Below are 4,747 nucleotides of genomic sequence, written 5' to 3'. Positions count from 1 at the left end.
GTTAAGCAGTGGTTTCAATGTCCTTGGCAACTTGGGTAAGCAGTGAGGGAAATGTGCCTAGCAACGGGAATAAGAAGAGGGGTAAATTTCCCTAGCAACGAATGTAAGCAGTCGGTAAAATGTCTCTAGAAACGGGGGAAAGAGGTGGGAAAATGCCCTTAGCAACTGCGGTAAGCGGTGGGGGAAATTTCTTTTGCAACGAGTTGGTTTCAAATGAAAATGTCCCTAGCAATGGGGTGTAAACAGTAAACGAAATGTTTCCAGCAATGTGTTATAAACAGTGGGGGAAATGTCCCAAGCAACGGGAGTAAGCACTGTGAGAAATGTCCCTAGCAACGGGAGTAAACAGTTTCCGAAATGTTCTTAGCAACGGGGTAAGCAGTGGGTTTAATGTCCTTGGCAACTGGGATAAGCAGTTTGGGAAATGTTCTTAGCAACGGGGTGTATTCAGTGTAGGAAATGTCCCTAGCAACGGAGATAAACAGTGAGGTAAATGTCCCTACCAACGGAAATAAGAAATGGGGGAAGTGTTCCTAAAAACGGATGGTTAGCAGTGAGGGAAATGTGCCTAGCAACGGGAATAAGAAGAGGTGTAAATGTCCCAAGCAACGAATGTAAGGAATGGGTAAAATATCTCTAGAAACGGGGAAAGAGGTAGGAAAATCCCCTTAGCAACGGCGGTAAGCGGTGGGGGAAATTTCTTTCGCAACGAGTTGGTTTCAAATGGAAATGTCCCTAGCAATGGGGTGTAAACAGTAAACGAAATGTTTCCAGTAATGAGTGGTAAACAGTGTGGGAAATGTCCCAAGCAACGGGAGTAGGCACTGAAGGAAATGCCCTAGCAACAAGTAGTTAGTAGTGGGAAATGACCCTAGTAACAGGAGTAAAAATGGAAGAAATGTCCCAAAAAGTGGAAAGTAAGCAGTGCCGAAATGTCCCTAGCAACTTGAGCAAGCAGTTCCAAAATGTCCCTAGCAATGGGATAAGCAGTGTATTCAATGTCTTTGGCAACTTGGGTAAGCAGTGGGGGAAATATTACCAGTATCGAGGGTAAGCAGTGTCCGAAATGTCCCTAGCAATGGTGATAAGCAATGGGGAAATGACCTTAGCAATGGGGTTAAACAGTAGGAAAAATGTACCAAGCAACGGTGGTAAACAGTGCAGGAAATGACCCTTTATACGAGGAGTAAGCAGTGGGGGAAATATCACAAACAACAGGTGGTAACCAATAGGGGAAAAGTCATTAGCAACGGGGTAAACAGTGGGGGAAATGACTCTAGCAACATGGGTAAGCAGTGGGGAAATGACCCTAGGATGTGGGGGTAAGCAGTGTGTGAAATGTCCCGAGCAACGGGTGGTAAGCAGTGTCGGAAATATCACTAGCAACGGGGGTAAGCAGTGTCCGAAATGTCTTCAGCATTGCGGTTTATCAGTGGAGAAATGCCCTTAGCAACAACAGTAAACAGTGAAGGAAATGTCCCTAGCAACAGGGGTAAGCATTAGGTGAAATGTCCCAAGCAACATGGAGTAAGTAGGGGTAGAAATATCCAAGCATCTGGGGTAAACAGTAGGGGAAATGTTCCTACCAACGAGGTAAGCAGTGTCCGAAATTTCCCTAGCAACAGGGTAAGCAGTGAATTTAATGTCCTTGGCTACTTTGGTAAGCAGTGGTGGAAATGTCCTTAGCAATAGGGGTAAGCAGTGGTGGAAATGTCCTAAGCAACGGGGTGTATTCAGTGGGAAAACGTCCATAGCAATGGAGTTAAACAGTAAGGTAAATGACCTTGTAACAAGGGTAAGCAAAGAAAGAAGTGTTTCTAAGAAGGGGTGGTTAGCAGTGGGGGAAATGTCCTTAGCAACGGGTGCAAGCAGTGTCCGAAATATCCCTAGCAACGGTGTTAAGCATTGGGGAAATGACCCTAGCAACACGGGTAAGCAGTGTAAAAGTTTATCTAGCAAAGTGGTAAGTGGTGGTTTAAATGTCTCTAGAAACGTGGGATAAGCAGTGAAGGAAATGCCCCTAGGAACAAGGTGTATTCAGTGAGGAAATGTCTCTAACAACGGAGGTAAACAGTACGGTAAATGTCCCTAATAACGAACGTAAGCAAAGGGGTAAGTGACCCTAGCAACGGGTAGTTAGAGTGGGGGAAATGTCCCTAGCAACGGGTGTATGCAGAGGGAGAAATATCTCTCTCAAAGCGGGCTAAGGAGTGTGCAAAGTTTTTCTAGCCGTAGAAGTAGGCGTGAGGGAAATATATCTAGTAATGGGGGTAAGCAGTGTCCGAAATATCCCTAGCAACGGTGATAAGCAGTGGGGAAGTGACCCTAGCAACAGAAGTAAGCAGGGAAGAAATGTCCCTAGCAACGAAGGGAAAGCAGTAGAAAAAATGTCTTTAGCAACGGGGTAAGCAGTGTAAACGTTTTTCTAGCAACGTGGTAAGCAGCGGTGTAAATGTCTCTAGCAACGAGGTTAAGCAGTAGTGGAAATGTTCTTAGCAACGTGGGGTAAGCAATGGGGGAAATTTCCTGGCAACGAGTTGCATTCAGATAAAATGTCCTTAGCAACGGGGGTAAACAGTGGGGGAAACTTCCCTAGCAACGTGTGGTAAAGAGTTAAAAATATTTCTAGCAACAGGAGTAAGCACTGGGAGAAATATCCCTAGAAACGGGGAGTAACCAGTGGGAAATGTCTCTAGCAATTGGGATAATCAGTGGGGGAAATGTCCTTAACAACGGGTGGAAAACAGTGGTGGAAATGTCTGTAGCAACGGTGGTAAGCACTATGTGAATTGTTTCTAGCAACGGGGGTAAATAGTGTCGGAAATATCCCTACCAGCAGGGGTAAGCAGTGTCGAAAATGTCCCTAGCAACAGTAGTAAACAGTGTCCGAAATGTCCCTAGCAACGAGGTAAGCAGTGGGTTCAATGTCCTTGGCAACTTGGGTAAGCAGTGGGGGAAATGTCCCTAGCAACGGGTTAAGCAGTGTCCGAAATGTTCCTAGCAATGATGTTAAGCAGTGGAGAAATGTCCTTAGCAACGGAAATAAACAGTAAGGAAAATGTCCCAACAACGGTGGTAAACAGTGGAGGAAATATCTCTTAAAACGGGGGTAAGCAGTGTCCGAAATGTCCCAAGCAACTGTGATAATCAATGATTAAATGTCCCTAGCAACGTGGGTAAGCACTTGGGAAAATGTCCCTATCAACAGGGTAATCAGTGGGGAAAAGGTCCTATCAATGGGGTTAAAAGTGGGTAAATATCCCTTGCAACGGGGTAAGCAGTTGGTGAAATGTCTTTAGAAACGAGGTGTATACCATGGGGAAATGTCCCTAGCAACGGAAGTAAACAGTAGAGGAAATGTTCCTAAGCAACAGATTAAGCAGTCGGCGAAATGTCCCTAGCAACGAGGGTAAGCAGTGGGGAAAATGTTCTTATCAACGAGTTGTTAGCAGTGTGGGAAATGTCCCAAGCACTGAGGGTAATTAGTGATTTCAATGTTTCTAGAAACGTGGTTATTCAGTGGGGAAATTTTCTTGAGTGGGAGGTGTAAGCAGTGGGTGCATTGTCCGTTGCAACAGGGGGTATTCAGTGGAAATGTACCAAGAAACGGTACATTAGCAAGCAGGGGTATGCAATGGGGAAATGTCCCAAACCACTTGGTTAAGCATGTGGGAAATGTCCCCTAGCAACGGGAGTAAGCAGTGTCGTAAATGTCTCTAGCAACGGCTGTGTAAGAAATGGAGAATATCTAAGCAAAGGTGGGTTTCAGTGAGGGAAATTTCACTAGAACAGGGGATATGCAGTGAAGAAATGTGCCTAAAAATTGGTGTAAGCAGAGGAAAATGTCCCAAGCAACGGGGATAAGCCATGTGGGAAATGTTCCAAGCAACGGTTGGAAAAGCAGTTGGGGAAATGTCCCTGGCAATGGTGGGCAAGCAGTAGGGAAAATGCCCCTAGCAACAGGGGTAAGCAGTAAGTGAAATGTCACTAGCAATGGGGTTCATGTGGGAAATGTCCCTAGCAACTGGTGGGTAAGCAATGAGGGAAATGTCCCTAGCAACAGAGTGTAAGCAGTTTCGAAAATATCCCTAGCAACGGGTGGTAAGCAGTAGGGAAATGTCCATTGCAATGAGGGGTTAGGAGTGGGGGAAATGTCCCTAGCAACGGGTGGTAAGAGTAGAGGATATGTCCCTTGCAACGGGGGTAAGCAGTGGGAGAAATGTCCCAAGGAATGGGAAGTAAATAGTGGGTGAACTTTCCCCAGCAAAGGTGGGTAAGAATTGGGGGAAATTCCCCTAACAATGGGGGTTATTCAGTGGGGGAAATTTCCCCAGCAACGGGTGTTAGCAGGGAGTGAAATGTCTCAAACAAGGGTGGAAGTCATATGTGAAATGTCCCTAACAACGGGGGTTTAGCATGAGGCAAATGTCTCTAGCAATGGGGCGTTAGCAGGGAGTAAAATGTTCCAAGCAACGGTGAGAAGTCATGTGTGAAATGTCCCTAGCAACGGGGGTCAGACTGTGTGGGAAATGTCCCTAACAACAGGAGGAAAGCAATGAGGGAAATGTCTTTAGCAACGGTGGTAAGCAGTGGTGCGAAAGGCCCTTACAACGGGGGTATGCAATGGGAAATGCCCCTATCAACGTCAGTAAGCCATGTGAGAAATTTCCCAAGCAACGGAAGGATAAAAGTGTGGAAATGTCCCTTACAACAGAGGGAAAGCAGTGAAGAAATGTCCCCAGTAACG

Source organism: Tachypleus tridentatus, unplaced genomic scaffold (genome assembly GCF_004210375.1).
Source record: "Tachypleus tridentatus isolate NWPU-2018 unplaced genomic scaffold, ASM421037v1 Hic_cluster_2, whole genome shotgun sequence".
NCBI lineage: Eukaryota > Metazoa > Arthropoda > Merostomata > Xiphosura > Limulidae > Tachypleus > Tachypleus tridentatus.
Note: the sequence above shows the minus strand (reverse complement) of the source record.